The 17,798-nt window shown below is 43.3% G+C and overlaps 1 protein-coding gene across 1 annotated transcript in view; it reads right to left on the bottom strand.

Annotated features, from left to right (window-relative positions):
- The window catches only part of boc (BOC cell adhesion associated, oncogene regulated), a 23,927-nt gene extending 16,767 nt beyond the window's left edge, over window positions 1-7,160 (bottom strand). The window contains 1 exon segment of the mRNA XM_075452372.1: window positions 6,927-7,160. The gene's annotated coding sequence lies outside the window, so the exon portion shown is untranslated.
- Between the last annotated feature and the right edge of the window lie 10,638 nt (window positions 7,161-17,798).

Here is a 17,798-nt window from a genome sequence, read left to right as displayed (position 1 = left end):
TGGTTGGAGTTTAAACAGTCACATACCAAAATAAGGGACATCTAGTGGCTGTATAAATAATTGCATGCAAAATCTCCAGAGGACTTGTCGCCCAGGCCACACAAAACATGGTGTACATTGTAAAAGAGTGAAATCTTACCCCCACCATTAACTTTTCATAAGCAACTATCCCCTGCTGCCTAAATCTAATAAAACTGAGTGAAAGCATATTAAAGTAAAATATATATATATATATATATATATATATAAGAAACCAACCAAAACAAAAAGCCCCCCAATGGTCTCAAATGTAGGTCTTCTGCTTCTACATCTTCATAGACCCTCCCTCCAGCCTTCTTATATGGAGTTTGTGGCTTATTCTGATATGAAAGTTTCTTACTATGAGTGTTTAAGTTGGAGGACCCAAAAACTAGTTCAAAATCATAAAAGACTAAAATATTCGCATTTGAGAACCTTAAACATGCTGCCCAATCCTTTCATATTTCACTCAACACCGAATTCATATAAGGTTTTCCAAGGAGTGGGAACAAATATATGCAGTTTTCTACCTGTTACCACTGTTTTTACTTAAAAAGATAATGGTCGGAAGCAGAGGAAGAGCCCTGACTGTTATTTTAATTTCTAATTCCACCTGGAACAATCAGCTCTGTTTCACAAAATCAAAACCTATGAAAATACTTCTTACTTGGCGTGGCTATCTCGAGCACAAAGCCCTAGGCTCGGCGCACGCGTAAGTGGACGTCGCCATACTTTTTTCTATTGTAGTTTGAACAACCAGAAACTTGGCAGAAAACAACTCCTTAATCGATTCCCAGCAATCCTTCCGCCCCCTTCGAGCTCGGAGATTTCTCCGACAAGAAAAGAACCTTATGGAGTCTTATTTGGCACAAAAACCCGGCTCAACAGGTGGAAAAGGGACCGGTCCAAATCCCTCTCCTCAAAACATCACTCATTCTCATGCCATAAAATTACACATCAAAAGCATCTAAGTATCCCTAACGAGGCTGAGAATCTACCCCCTCCTCTTCATAATACTTTCTCTCTCTCACACACACACACATCCACACAGTTCACAAAGTATTAACAAGTTATATGCTGTCCAAACCCTCCTTCACCCCCCCCCCCACCACCACACACACACACACACACACACACACACACACACACACACAACCCCAATACCGACACTAACGAGCTGCAGAGCGTCTCGAGGATTAACGAGAGGGATCTGGACAGGCCTGCGATGGAGAGGGGGGCATTCTAATCAATTAGGCTTTGCAGCATTTGCATAATTTAGATAACGAAGCAAATTAACCACGGAGAGCTAATTATGGTGCCATGGTGAGCACATCCACCCACATTCCTGCGACTGGTGTGGGATGCCAACGTGCCCACCAGGGCCATGGGAACGGGATCGGATAATCATGGCCGCTTGGTGAGTGAGGTGGACCTGAGAGGAAGACGGGGGGATGAGAGGAGGAGAAGACGGAAAGATGTGTCGATAAAGATGTAGAGATATAGATTAGATAGATATTTCGGTACAGTAATGGGAAAACTATCTAATACCCACTAGTTCAGAGCACTTATTACACAAACACGCATGCAGTCACACAGTTTCATATTTAATTTACCCACAACTATTCTTTCCCTCCACACACACACTTGCTGACACATAAGCAAGCAATCACACAAACTCCTCTATTACATGGTAAAAGTATACTCACAGAAGCACAAAAATATGCAAACCTCAGGAAGTTTTCCCAACGCTAAATGTCAACGGGCTAAAAAACAGGCTACCACTTATCCCCAGCCTGAGAGATGAAATACTGTACATGCATGCCGCAGCATTCATGCATGCTAATATAGACTTTCATAGCTGTGCACACTGTATACGCAGCCTGCTCCTTGTGTGTTCCTGCATCGCTGGGAGGGAGGGGCGGATGCAGGGAGGAGGGATGTGAGGAGGGTTAAAGGGGCCCCCAACTCTTTTGGCAGCTCATGCATCAGAGTGAATGGAACCAATTATAAATCAAGAGCAATTTCTCCCCATTATTCAGCAGGAACCCCGAGAAAGAAAAAAAAAAAAAAAAAAAGTAAAGCGAGAGACTGCCTGGCCCTACAACTCTCAGTGGGTGATGAAGGAAGGACGAGAAAAGCAGAGCGGGTGAAATATTATATGAAAAACAGATATGAGAAGGCATAAGGAAAGAGAGATAAGGCAGAGGGGGGGTCGGAAAGAGAGATGAGGGAATGGAGAGAGGCTGTAAAGTTATATGGAACAGCCGAAGGAGAGCGTTATAGCAAAAACAGATATGAGGGAGGACTAGAAAAGAAAGAGGCAGGATTTTGAACCAAAAGTGAGGCCGTGGGGCGTCAGCCGCGTTCGAGATGGCGCATCCGGGTTAGACTGCTGGTTGTTAAGTGAAGGCCGCTCGGTCTGAAACTGTTTCTTAAGAGGAGAAACAGCTGGAGGAGGCTTGTTTCAAAGAGAGCCCTCAGCTTCAGGAGCTGGGTCTGTGACATGCTGCAGAGCTAACACTTGTCCTGTCACTCAGAGCCACAGTTGTGCATGATCCTGCTCTGAAACATAAAATAAAACTTCCCGCCGATACAAGTTGGACGGCAGACAGAGCCGCTCTGTCGATGGAAAATTCCAGCTCTGATAACCTCAGGGGCCCAATAACTAACTAATCTGGTGCCCAGTGATTTATTCTGTTGAATCATGTCTTCTCCTGCCAGTTTGACATTCTTCAATGATGAGTTTTCTCTCTCTGGTGCAACACAATAAATCTGATTACTGGTTAAAGCCCTGGAACACAATCCAGATTCTCTGACATGTCTTTTCGCTGCTTTTATTGTTTCTGTCTCACATGCCGGAGAAATTAATACAATGTGCAGTTAATATTCCAGCGTGACACTTTGCAGGCAGACATAAAACCAGCTAAAATAAGACGAATTTTCATCAGTGAGTAAGACAGAGAAGGGAGGAGAAAATGAATATGAGGCTTTAACTGAAGAGCCCCAGTAAGAGCGCAATCTTGAGCCTGTGTGTGAATGATCTATTAGAGCGTCTGGGTTGCTTTTGGCTCGTAATAACACCCCCTAATCTTTGTCCAAATATCTGCTTTGCACACACAGGGCTATTTGTCTACACACACACGTAGCTTTCTTACACGAGTCTGGAGTTGATCAATGATCCAGCGACGCTCACACAGCACTCACAACATGTGCGCTTGCATGTGTGTGCGTGTATTGCTGGGGTAACTTCATTATCCAATCAAGAGCTTCTTAAGTTTTACTTTAAGTAATGGAACAAATCAACTGAACTGGTTTAAAGGCTTTGGTTAATTCCTATTAAGCTGTTAAGACAATGTCTTTAAATGTGACTTTATTCATAATATATATAATTAGATATGGTTTACAAGAGCTGCCTGCAGGGAAAAAGTTGCATACCTATCATCCACCCTTCTGTCTTTTCTTCCCTTACACTGAATTTATTGGCATTTCCCTTTTGATAATCTGTTTGATCTTATCTGGTTAAATTAGCCTCTAAAACTCTGTCAGAACTTTCTCCTTCACTATTCCCCTCTTTTTTTTTGCATCACATTCCTCTGTCTCCCTCTCTGTGGTCCTGGCTAGTGGGGAGGATCAGGAGAAGAGAGGTATGCAGCCCCAGGGGAGGGGGTCTGGTCCCTGGCCACCTGCCAGCCCAGGTGTCCCTCTTCGGTTATCCGATGTCTGACTGGACACAGAAACTCTCCTGGGGGCACGAGGGTCTGAGCCCGAGCCTCCAATCTGTCAGCGCTGGGGGGCTAATGCATTGTATGTCAACAGGCCAATAATGTCCGCCAGTGGAAAATTAAGCAAGTTTATTTGGCAAAGAGTGCGTTTCTTGTTGGTTTATGAAAAACTCAACTAAAATTAAAAAAAACTTCAGCTGAAATGATTAACTCGCATTCTATCTTCCCCCTCAACGTCTTGAGCGCTTCCTCTAATGCACTAATCTCAAAACAACCACACAGGTGAGGCCGGATGTGGACCAAAATGACAAGTGATACATTCCAGCGCAAAGAGATGGTTTTGATTGGACAACACACACACACACTCACACATATGTAGCAAAGGCCCACAGATTCTGTCTGCAGGCTGTTATGACTGCACGAGTGTACCGGCTGTCAGAGAGATGAAAGCATGCCCTCAGGAAGGATTTTTTTCCCTCCTTTGTCAATTAACGCCAATGTTACACCCACTACAATAACAATACAGCTTTTGCGCACCACAGTCTGGACTGCTGGCTTCCAAACATGAGACCCAAGCAGTCACAGCAGACTTTACGGATCTGCCGTCTGTTTGCAACCTTGAAATGAATCTAAAAACCAAGGTACAGATGAAGAAACACAACATGCCAAAGCCAGACAAGTTGAATCCTAACCTTCCACTTATATGTTACATCACACTGCAGTAAGGAGAAGTCCGATTTGAAACAACACTGAGAAATGAGCGAAGAACTCTATTTCTACTGACTGCCGACCAAAAGAAAAAGAAACCTTCTGTATGTTTGCATGTAAAAATCCTGCCTGTATAGGATGGATAAAAACTATTAAGCACCCACGGGCAAAATAATGGAAAACTTGCAGCTTTTGTCTCAACTGTATGTTTGGCAGGTAACCAAAATCAATGAAAATTCAACTTCAAGGGTCCGTAGTGAAGGCCCTGCTGGTAAAAGTCACATAAGACTCAGCTTTCTATCACTAGCTAAAGGCTTCTTCCACAAATATTCTGCTCAGCTTCAGTCCTGGACACCTTTTAAGGTTTGGAAGGAATTCATTACAACTTTACAGTCAATTTGAATACCTTTCTTAAAACTGCATGCTGAAACGTCTCGTTCCGATAACTCCATTTGGACAACATATCAGAATGCTCCAATTTGAACATGAAACACGCCCCGTTACAGTTTTTCTTCATTACCCGATAGTCGTCAGCTAGTCTTCAGCCACGAAGACACTTGAAAAAAGCAGATTCTTAAAGAACAAGGTTAGGTTTCGTTTGAAAGAAAAAAAACTTTGAAAAAAAACTTTAAAAACGTACAGTTTCTATCGAACGATCAAAAAGCAACTAATCTTTACTTTAATGAGACAAGAGCTGAAATAATTTTGATGTTATTGCTGGAAATGGCTTGAAACACAACTTTCAAAAAGTTTGGCATCCATTTTTGCTGCACTCTGGCTTAAAAGACCACAACCGAGACCATCTCTGCTCTTTCACATCTCGATTTGGCACCCCAAAAGCCTTTTAAATCCCATGAAACTGAATCAATAAAGTATCATCATGCTTAGGATTTCAATATTCCCAGATATTTGCTGATGAACTTGCGAGGTTGATGGTGAACCCATGTATTTCGGCTCCCCATGTGATCAAAAGGGTCAAAGAAGTGTGAGAAACAGGCAGATAATCAGACTGGAATCAACTTTGATCCACCCGCCTGTCAAAGATGATCAACAAAAACAACAAACCCTGCAAGCAACTAACAAGGCTCCTTTTTGCTGAGACCAATTAATTCGCTCATAGGCTGTGGGCCTAATTGGGGGAGGCCAGGCCATTCGTTTCGACTTTTAATCCAAGTGACATTGATTCAGCGGGAACAATCAGGCCCTCTTGTCTGATGCCATGTCTGCCAATGAATCGCCGAGGTTCCTCCATGCAAGGAGGCAGCGGAGGCTAAATGTAATCCAAATCACAAAACGACACCTGGGGTTGGAAACTTGAGCCCCCGCGGCTGTTCCTGCGGGCCTCCTCCTCCGCCCCTCCACTCATTAGCAGCTCGGGGACTGGCAAACATTTTCTCATTAAATCAGACCTGAATGAATGAGAGGGTGATACCGGGCCAGACTCTGCTGACAGCACGTACACTCCTGTAAGGCAGCTGTCAGTTTATTAGAGGCTTTAAAGGTCATTCTGACTCCGGGGTTTAGAAGTTTGTTTGAGGGGATTGCACTCAGGTAGCGTTGTTTTGGTACGCGGATGGCACGCTACAATCCCCACGAGCCCTTCGGTGCAATAACAGCACGGCACGGGAGATAAGGCTACCAAAGTGCTGAAAATAACCTCCAATTTTGGGGGTGACAATGATCTTTAAGACGAAAATCCATAAGAAGCATCGCCATTAAAGTGATTTATGAAGAAACGGGCATTAAACATGGCGTTGTGCGGGAGAACATCATAGCGCGTGCGTGCTTATCTTGCTGCAAACCAATTTTTGTGTACCCCGATGACATTATGGGGGTAAACCTGGCAGTAGACCTCATGTCTGTTTTCTCTTACCCTATGGGAGCCATATAGGCTGCGGCCTGCTGAACGTACACACATTTCCACACGAAAAAAAAAATAATAACCACAAACTCAAACGTCTAGAAACACCACTAGTTATCTCCGCGACGTGTCACGCGGGGCTTATATCTCTCCTTTTACATGCGTGTCGATGTAACAGTCCGCATAGGTAAGGAATTAAGCAAAAGTTTGGAAAATATGGACGCAGGGCTCGTCCAATCAACAACAAGCTACGTCCGACAACAAAGTTAACTCTTCTTACAACAAGCAACTCTAAAACCGAGAGCCAGAACACCCGCTCGGACCCAAATAGTGACCGGAAAGTGTGTGGCGACGTTTACGTGGATCGGTAAGCGTAACACAAAAAAAGGGAAAAGAAAACATAACGAATGTGGCTAAAGTGGTAGTCAAAGTTTTCACCGGCATGAGCTGGATGTAAAATTCCGAAATCACATCTTTTGCCATGAATACTGCAGTATATAGGTTGGGGGGAGATAAACAAGCGTAGAAGCTGGTGCATTTATGTACAACTGTGTAAAACATGTTCATAGCAGCGTAGCGACGCAACAACACGGACCGCGTGAAAGGATAAAACTCACCAAAACCGCTCTGCTTGGTGCTCACACTTCACTCGACCGTCTCCTCGTCTGTCTTCCGAGTTGTAGTCCCTTAAAACCCGAAACGTTTTGCTTCTCTTTTTCCCTCTGAAGCCTCACTGCTTTAGTAATTTACTGCGATGCCACCGACATTTTCTTCGGCTCCCCAAGTTCTCACATTGAAAGGCCGTTTTTGGATGACTGAGCTCTCAAACAATTCTCCCTTTTGCGACGCCTTTTCGGGTCCTCCCACTTCCCAAGCAGGAGGAGGGATCTGAACAATAGGGACTGGCTCCCAAAAATCCCAGAGCTGGGTACTGCACCGCCGTTTCTCCTCAGTCTGGGTCCCTACTCACCGCACGTTTGGAGTTTCCAGTTATTGTGCTTAAAAGTATGACCCAGAGTGGGGCTTTTAAGTCACAGATACAGATCTATACTAAAAGAAAGTCCTTTACACTTAATCTTTCCAAACTAAGGTGTTCTGGAGGAGAAAAGTGCGCCCCCTCCCCCTCCCCCCTCCCCCTCCTCCTGCTCTGTTCCCCCTGATTTGGTATGCGTTGGTCCCCACAGAGTTTGTATTGACCCCCGTCCATTGAGGCCTGCAGGCCCTCCAGCGCAGCTGTGTACTGTGCTGTGCAATGTTGTGTTGTTGTGGTCGGGACAGGCCCAGTCAGGACCACGCAGCACTCTCTCACACACACTCTTCTCTCTCACAGCACAGCGATCACAGCTTGAACCCCCCCTCCCCTGCTCACTCTGAATTCTCTTCTTCACTTCAATCAGCACACTTTGAAACCAGGGGAGCCGCTTCTGTCCAGTTCATTAATAACTGGGTATTCCCAGATCACAGAGTTTGATAGAGGGGCTGATGGTGGGAAGCCTGTCCGCCTCTCACCTCTGTGAATGCAGGAACTCCCACTACGATGTACCCGAGGGGTTATTGCAGGCGGGCAGGGCTCCATTCGCAGACGTCCTGTGGTATTTTATGGCACCTGTTGCTCTTGTTCAGGTGTGTGTGAACACCCAGTGTCTCTTTCAGAGTTGGTGCATTTCTTCAGCTTGTTTTGCTTGATTGAAAAACCATCCTCATCTCATGCTCATAAGATTCAGCAGGATATTTAATCTCTGAGATGTTTTCAGGGAGCCATTAATCCCGGGTGTTTTCCACTGTTGCAGACTCTGCCAATGTTTTGGAGTTGTTGCTACTGAGCAGGGCTCTGTTTATACGTGGCTTCCTCACACGAGCGCCACCTTGCACCACACTGGAGAGCAAAAAAGAGGGGTGAAAAAAATGGGGACTCCCCACCCTTAAAAAAAAAAAAAAGCCCTTCATGGTGTACCCCCCCACCCCCCTCTCCATCTTTCCATGCTGGGCAGGATGAATTAGTCCAAGGACAAAAGCCTTTGTGGGCTGGCCATGAAAGGCCTATTAACCATACTGCATCCCCCAGAGGCCCTGCCTGCAGGACACCGCCTCCCAGAATGCCACTCTCTCAGCAGGCCGCAATCCCAGCATGCACCGCTTCCCTTCAGCACTAACCCCTGTTGCCCCCGAGCTGCACTATAGAGCCCCACACAGATTGTCATGTAGATGATTATAAATGTTATTATGAAAGTAATGGAGAGTGAGAGGCAGAGACAGGAGTGTCAGTATGTGTGAGCATGCGGTGTGATTTGTGCATCTTCCCAACAAAGACTCTGAGTTTGGATTGAGTGAAAGCACCGGGTAAGTTTTAGGTGTCGGCTGTCAGGTGTGCATTCATCCAGTGTGTCTCCTTACTGAAAAGTGTATTGTTCATCGGTGAGTGTGTGTGTACAGCATGAGGTGATTTCTCCTCAAAGGTCTCATCTGTGTAACACCATCTCTTCAACCACATCACTCCATTGTTTAGCTGGACACCATGACGACGACCTGCTCTCTCCCTCGGCCTGTGTATCTGCTGACCTTAGCAGCTGTGTCACTTCCTTGGTGTGACAAAACCAGAATGAATCACGCACACACACTGTGTTTTGTAGTGCAAAAGTGTTCTAAATCTGCACACTTTCACTCCCACAGTCACGAATCAAGGCTTTCCTACATTACCAGCACCGTACTGTACATAAACCAATCTTTTTGGCCACAGTAATAACCATCCCTTATCCCAATAGCCGTCCCTTTCTAGAGCGACTCCAGTATGAGCATGGACGTACTGATACAGGATGCGGTGGGTAGAAAATTTATGATTTTCCAGAAAAAAGGAAAAGCTGTAACTTGCTCCACTTATATTGCATTTTAGTGGCAAGTATATGTTTGCAGTCACATGTCTAATGTCCTTTATTTGGTTCATTTTGGTAAATGACTTTGTCACCTAAGCAGCATCTAATATCCATGCAGCAATCACACCAACAGTCTCCACAATCTCATTGTATTAACAACCTGTAAGCAGTATTGTGCTGCTTTGGGATCTATAAAACTTGTTGCTTATGCTGGATATTCTGGATGGTACTGAAAGCTAATGCCGTTTCTATCTGATTCTTCCAAGGCAACCGTTTTGTTTTAGGCAGGGCTGGTTTTGGCTTTGTAAGAGATTGGGAAGAGTGCTAATCTAAAATGCCAGATGTTTGGCTCAACAAAATCATTTAGATAGTTATCCCCATGAACGTTTTGAAAAAGAGCCGGCACATTAAAATAAAAGTACTTGGAAGGTGAATGGATGAACCATACTCACAGTCTATCGTATGCTCGAAGCGTTTAGATCATCAGAGCAGAGCCAGTTGGGAAAATAAGACTTTTGCAAAGCCAGCTGGGAGATTAGTGAAAATTCAAATCCTTCATATTAATTTTTTGTCAGTAAAGAAGTTCTCTGCTGTTCTGATACAACTGATGTCATTGCAGAATCCACATTAACCATTCAGGGGCCTCCGTCATCAGCTGTGGTCACACCCAAGACCTACCAGCAGCTGTACGATGAAATGACAGTGTTGAACAGGGAATGACTTCTCCTCCTCAACTGACAAGGTTGTTTCGTAAGGATTTAAGCGATTTATTTATTTAGCTGGAGAGTGAAAATCTAATTCTCTTGTCCCTCTATAATCAAAGTAACATCAGACCTGCTGAACCATATATTTTTTTTCCAGAAAATGTATTTATTTTAGCCAAACATCAAATTAAAAACAAAAACAAAACTACACTAAGTTAAAGGCAAGGTCTTGCCCGACGTAACGGCATATTGACTTTCCAATGGCAGATCTTCAGAGGTGCGAGCAAAAATCTTAACACGCCGTACAAAGTTGTCCTCTTGTCACATATTTCTATTAAATCAGGTTGGCTTGAAGCCCAGAAAGGTGGATTCTCCAACGTTTGTTATTCCAGTTAGAATTCAGCAGATTTCATGTATCCCGTGTTGTGTGACCACATCTGAAGCTAAGAAAGGTTCAATAAGACACTGTCGTTGGCAGACTGTAAAGCCAGAGTGAGATGCAATGGGGGCAAACTCTGATGTCGACGACTGGTCCAACAAGTTGGCAGAAGAATACGGACATGTTAAATCTCTCATAGTATATATAGTATATATATATATATATATATATATATATATAGAGTATATATGTAGCTGCAGGTACCTCAAAACCTACCAATCAGAGTATAGCATTAAAATTATGTATGAATATGATGGCAGACAAGATGCAGTAAAAACCATGAGAATGAAGTTAAAGAATAAGAGGACCAGTGGCACTGAGAACCCTGTTGGCTTGTTTTTTTCATTTGCTGCATTTTGAAAACATGACAGTGCTGCAGATGCGGGCTGATGACCTGCCTCTACTTGCAAATAGTTTTTTGCATCGCAGTGGAAAGATCTGGTATGATTGCTGTTATCACACAGTGTATAGGGGCATTTAGAATGAAGTTTTTGTCCAATTTCTTCCACTATGTGCTCAGTCCGTAGAGTCATCACTTAGCAGCCAGTAAATACAGAAGGAATGATAACAGAGGCAAAAGTTTTTTACAATGTTTGGACATGTGAGTATTGTGTTATGATAGCCCTGAATACAAAGTCAAAAGCTGTCCGTCAGTGAGACAAATTGCCATTTTCAGGCAAAACAACAATGAACTAAAGCTCACTGGGAGTTTCAGGACTCTTCAGCACACAAGAAAAACGCTATGCTGGTCGCAGCATCTTCCATCATGGTTCAAGTCCGAACAAAAACTTAGACATTCAAACAACAGGTAACTCTAGTGTCATCATAAAAGGCCTTTCGATTCGTGACACACAACACCACTACTGTATCTGAACAAAGGACCAAGTGAAGCATGATGGGAGGCACGATAAACAGTAAGGCAGGAGCTCTATTCCAGACGTTCTTTTAGCATATACGTCTAAAAATAAACCCATGTGAGCTGAGAAACTGCCGAGCATATGTCAGAGCTGCATGAGAGCGCATAACACACTGACTGGAGTCTAATTTTATTTCCTCTGCTCCTAAAGATTAAAAACATAAAATCCAGAAGGACCTCATGGGAAACTGTCTTAACTGAATAATAGCGTTTTCTGACCTCTGAACTGCAACTTTGTGCACATTATTTATCTAAAATCCGGAGGAGGATAAAGTAGGACGAATCCCAAGTAAGAGTCACATCACCAGTGGTATGGTCAAAATCATATAAACAACTCCCTGACAGTGAGTTTTAAAAGAACCTTAGTTAATACCATACATTTTCTTACATTTTTGCCATATTTGTCAAAACAAAGATTCCCTAAATAAACTTAAACAACATGTGAGTTGTCTGTTTTGCTCTTGCTTACCGGTAAGTTGTTCAAACCAGACAAAAACTCTCTGATTGGGAATGGTTTTCGCTGAACATGATTGCATTATCGTAGGTGAAGCCTGTGGCTTTTCCAGCACCCAACCAGAGACACTGCTAAGATGTCCCGGTGTTCTGAAATCCATCAATTTCAAAACCCTCAAAATTCAGCAGGCGTTTACATTTGGTCATCTATTTTCTTAAGATGTGGGAGCATTTCTCAACCATCAAAGGAACTGCTTTACTTTTTGGAAAACACAACTTAACATTTGCCTAAGATTTTGTTTCAAGTAGCCGATCGGTGACCACCATGAAATGTGATATCTAAATAACTGAATAGCAATTTTGAGGACAATTTGAGTGTCGCGTTAATGCAATTTTTTGAATATTTGAGGTGTACATACAACCTAAGGAAATCATTGGGTTTTGGATGATTGCAGTTGCATCTCAGTCTAAAACAAAGGGAAACAAAGCTGGAACCTAGGTCAGGTTCCCTCAACGGGGATGGGGCTTTCCATCTTGGGAAAACCACAACAAGGTAAACTATGACATCATTTTTTGCTGGAAGCACCAGAAGCACTTACATGCACAGAAGCGCATGTTCATCCACACCAGCTGCCAGAGGGCGTGAGTTACAAATACGTGTTGGTAGCTATATCAGTTTTTAAATCTTCACATTCTAAACCTTTGGATTACGAGCACTGACATAACCAAAGTCCCTGCAGCAGCATTTCAAGCTGTGGATCATTTGGTCCTGAGTCGTAGAGCTGGTGGTCCAGCCGTCTGCCTTTCAGAATGCCGCTGCACATGTAGCTCATAACACCTCTATGGATTCCCATATGGCACATGCAATGCAACGTGCAATTTATCTTTTACATTCGAATTTAGCTAGCTGCCAAGTTAAAGGCTTTTGGTAAAGATCAGTGGTGCAAACGCTTTAATAGTTTTGGCTGCTTCCTGACAAAATCAGCACACTGACCACCACACCACTTCACATCTCTTGTCAGAGAATAATTACAGTCACACATTTTTTGGCGCATAGAGCCAGGCCACGTAGTCACGCCAAGTTCAATTACCTGCCAACAAAGCAGTGATAAAAAATTTATGCTAGTGCAAACAACTTTTTGGTTTTATACATGGTTATACAAAGGAGAACAGATTCAGGTTATCTGTTTCAATGAACTGTTGTGAGACCACATTTTGAAGCAGATCGTTTTCACTGCATCGCTGAAAACAAGCTTGACCTTCATTTGTGATATTAAATGGAAATCACTATTTTTACTGATTTGCATCATGATGAATTAATAATCGTGCCTTTTTGATGGCGCGATGGTTAGATAAAATGTCCTCCAACAAAACCAACAGCTGCCGAGTTTTAGCTTAAAGTTTTCACTCTGACGAAAATTTGGTTATACTTTTATTGTACAATAAACACGATCATATGAGCTTGTTTGTTTTGCAAGAAACCTGCTCTATTTGCTGACAGCTACAGCTACCAAATAAATGTAATGAAGCAAAGTTTAACTGTCATGAAATGTACAAATACACTTTTGAAATGGGTTAGCATACTTTCCTCTTTGTTTGCTTGGCTCAGATTTTGATGCTGAACTGTGCCTTCGGCTTCACATCCAGACACTCAATCACATTTCTCAGAACAACTGGCGCAGGGGAGATTTATGGCATCTTTTTTCTTTTAACACATCTCTCCTAGAAGTATATGTATGTGTGCCCATGAGGGAAGAATCCTGTACTTTGAATGTGCATCGTTGCCCAAGGGAGTTTTTCATATCCGGAGGTTTTATTGTTCTTTTCCATTCTTACTGATGTAAAGCTTACTTTCAGTGTGTGTGCGTGTGTGTGTCGGAGGCATGTGGAGGGTAATAGGCTGTTATTGGTTCTCATTCCAGTGTGATTGTGCTGTTGAGATGTTGAGACAGAGATCCAGGCTCAGGTGGGGTCGGACCTCAGGCTGAGTTACTGTGCATGTCATGTTCTGGAATGTGCTCTATGAATGCTCTGATTAGATGCTGTTTTTCTTCTCAGAGGTAATTCACATCTCCACTGAGATTATAAATCTATCATTTTCACGCAACCTTTTTGCATGTTGTTGGACTATGACAGCAGTGAATGACAGCGTTTGGTTTTATGAGCTTCATTTGGTTTATTCTATCCACTCTGTTTACTTATTTGTTTGACAGCTTTTACAACTTGACATCTATCCTGCACCTCAGTGGGTCCCCATCGGTGGCTAAAGCTGAAATCTTTCATTTTTAATCCTGTCATCAATGTTAGTTGTTCTCACTGTGCAGGAATGTATTAATCAGTGTTCTTCTTTATGTTCAAGTGATTTAAATGTACTTATTTGTTTCACTTGAAAACTTGAGCTGGTGTTTCTCTTTTTAGATGCAGAGTACTGTACTTTAGAGATTTCAGTATAATCAGTAAAGCAGGATGTAGGATGAAGAGTGTAAAAAGCAGAAGGCGTGGCTGCTTTGCATTAACATACATAGTTGCACAGTTGTATCATCGGTATCCATGTTTGGCCATTTAAAAGATATTAAAAAGCATCTCCAACGTATTTGTTAGGAGAGAGATCATGCAATTTTTCCAGTAATTGTTTGCCCTCCACAAACCCTCAAACATAAGTAGTGTGTTGCAACATGGAAAGAATCCTCTTATTGACACGACCTGACGGCAGCACTCCGGCCTAACTCCCTCTCAGACTGCTTTCTCCTCTTTAAGGTTTTTATCAGGGCAGCCGTGTGCCTGCTCTTTGTGGTATTAAAGCCTAAGTGGCCTGCAGTCTAAAAGTTGTGACTTTATATCCCAACTGGAGTGAAGTGTGAGTTTTGACTGAAACTCCTAACTGTGTCCAGATGCAGCAGACAGTCCTAATTGGACCTGGAGCCAGTTAAATCCAAGACCCGTTCTGCTCAGCTCAGCTCGTATAACTTCTTGGCCCTGGGGTTGGCCTGAACTGCCCTGACAGCGCTTCAATTTTCAGACGACAAACATTCATATCTGACAGTTGTGCCACGCTGCCACACGTATCTCCTCTTGTTTTCGTTCTCCCGGTTTGCTCTCAAAGGAGTCGTACGAAGAACGACCCGCAGAACGGTAAAAAAAAAAGGTGGATAGTAAAGTTAAGTTATAGGCTAAAGCCAGCGTTGCTGAAAGGGTCAAAAGGTTGAATGAAAGCAAAGGTCGGGGAGTGTATGTTGTATATCAAGAGGGGAGTGAGGAGCAGAGAAGGGAGGGGGAACATCCAAAAAACTGTCATGGCTTAGAATCTGACATTCCACCTTTTATCAAGCACCTGGTTTTATCATCCAAACCCTCCCTGCATATGGTTTTATTTGGACCTGCCTCTCTATCACTCCCCCATCGCTTCCCTCCTTCCCATCATCCATCTTGGCTATTGCTTCTCCTCCCTTATTTTGACTCTCGCGCTCACCCCTTCCCCTCCACCCTCTGCCTCCTATCATCTATCTACCATCCCTCCTTCTTTCCATTTCTCCCTCTCTGACTTCCTGCTTTCCAGCCTGCCAGACGGTCATAATTAACGAGGAAAACGATAGTCCCCCTGGCCCTCGGGAGCCCTCTCCACTCACAGCCCTAAGAGAGGAACTCTGTGTATGTGTGTGTGTGTGTGTGTGTGTGTGTGTGTGTGCATACAGAGATTTCTGTTCCCCCTGCACCTCCAGACTTGGCCTAAGGTCCCACTCCACTCAATGCGTCTTTATGTTCAGTGTCAGCATGATCTCACCCCTTTCCAAAAAATACACCAAATGACTTACAGAGACTCCCAAACACAGGCCGCAAACATGGAGCGGCTCACTATCCAAGAGCAATAACACACACCCTCCCACACATACACAAGCCGTCCTCTGGCAGCAACTCTCATTATGACTAATTCTGACAAGAAAGCAGGAGAAAGTAAAGAAAGTTAGACAGAGTTCTTTTACATGCTTTAACAGAATTTTTTTTTTTGTTTATGCGAAGCGATTTCTCTCATCTGACGCACACTAATTACAATAACATAAATCACAAAACAAAGTTTTATTTGGATAACGTTACCTGTCCATATATTTAAGTGCCGGCATGTGTTTGTGTGTCTTCAATGCCCTCTTAATTTGGCATGCCACCTCCCTCCCTCCTTTGCCTTCCCTCAGCATTGGAAGGCCTCCTGCCCAGTTCAGAGGCAGGAGGCTGATAAGGAGCTGCACTGATGCTATCTGTCAGTCACAGCCAGAGGGTGGGGCTCAGAGCCAGGAGCTCAGGACTCTTATAGTCCCTCGGCTCTCCCCTCCTTCCTTATCTAAACAAACACAATGCTTTCACATACTGGCAGAATATCAGTGCATGGGTTGGACACAATAACATGAATGACACCTTACAGGATGTAACCATCTGATGCTAGGAAGCTGAACAAAGTCAGCACAAGATGCTCAAGTGTATCACAGGTAGCTTGAAGGTTTTTGAGTTGAACCTGATGCAGAATCGAAACTGGACATTAAGTTATAGCCCTTGAAGTCCAGTGAAATCAAATAATGTCAAGTGTTGACTTGTATCCAAGCTCACAAACCCCCCCAAAAAAATTCTGAAGTAGTTTGCTACTAATTCTGAACTCATTTTCTGGAATTTTCTATTTAAAGAAAATTATTTTTATTGAATCTATTGAGTCTATTTTTATTGAAGTGAAGGGAGCCAGAAATGAGCTTTATTGCAGGGGTCTCTGGGCTGATGAGGGCCGAGCATGGAAGGGATCCACTTCAGGTGGTTTGGGCATCTGGTCAGGCTGTCGGGTTGATCCAGGACTTTCTGGAGAGATTCTTTCTCTCAGTTGTCTTGGGAACACTCGTTGGAGGAAAGTTGGAGGAGTTGGCTAACCAGACGATGGATATTTGATTAGAAATGCTTCATGATAGCTGCTAAGGGACAGCACTCTGTGTTTGTTAGGTTTTATTCATTCTTATTATTTTTACATTTGTCTGGATTATGGGTTTGTGCTGGGTTATTCACGATGGTGCATGTACAATTCACATTCAGAACAAATCATTCAGCAACAGATGCGGGCTAGTGACAGAGCTGTACTATCTGGACTTGGTGTGCTGTGCTTGGAATTCTGTGATAATCTGTGATAAGTTGACGTCAGCATGCCGAGGTACAAGAAACAGTTGGAAACCGAGGGTCTCAAGCAGTCTGAATCCTGAGCTTTTGGCTCACAGGGATAACTTTTACATGTTTTACATCTTTAACTGTGATGATCCAACAGAAAATAAGTAAATGACCAAAGATTCAATCAAACTTTACTACTGCATTCTATAAAGAGATACTCTTGGTTTCACAATACGCCAGTATGTGAAAATTAAAACCATTAAAATTAAATAAAATTTACCAGATGAAATGCTCATTGCGATGGAACATTTAACTTTGGTCAAGCGACTTTCAGGTTGCACAAAAATTTGTAAGAATCAGCGATTCTCTGGAAAGTGGAAGCTGCGAATAACAAGAAAATACTTTGCAGATTTCTTCATTGAAACATAAACAACATGTGTTGGTAGTGAGTGGGCTCAGACACACAGAAATGTTGCCGTAAACAAAAGTGATGCTGCAAAAGGAGTCAGAATTCCAGACAACTCAGTAATCCTGTACAAAGAAAGCAGTAAATAAATCTAAATGCATGTCTACATGTGGAGGCTCTGTTGTTTCTGCAGCTGAAATTCTGTTTTTCAATTACTGTTTTCATCCTTGCACTGAATCCCTCCCTAGCATCTGTATGCTGTAAGTACACTGGCTTCTGTGTTTGTTCTGCCTTAATCTGAGCAGGTATATGTGCTGGCAAGTGTTAGTGTGTGTCTATGAATGTGTGTCGGCGCAGCAGTGTAAATATTGTGTTGTGCTCTAGTAACAGCTCTTCCTCTGGCTCTGCAGTAGCAGCACGCTCGGCTGTTTATTTTCCTTCCTGACGGACGACTTCTTATCAAATAAGCAGACACTGCCTCCGAGCCTTCTGTCCAACCACACGTTCCCAGAGGATATCCCGCCCACTTTTCTCCAGACTGTCAAACAGTGGAGCCTCTGCTTGTTCA

Source organism: Odontesthes bonariensis, chromosome 20, assembly GCF_027942865.1.
Source record: "Odontesthes bonariensis isolate fOdoBon6 chromosome 20, fOdoBon6.hap1, whole genome shotgun sequence".
NCBI classification, from domain to species: Eukaryota; Metazoa; Chordata; class Actinopteri; order Atheriniformes; family Atherinopsidae; genus Odontesthes; species Odontesthes bonariensis.
Note: the sequence above shows the minus strand (reverse complement) of the source record. Positions and strands in the feature narration are given on the sequence as shown.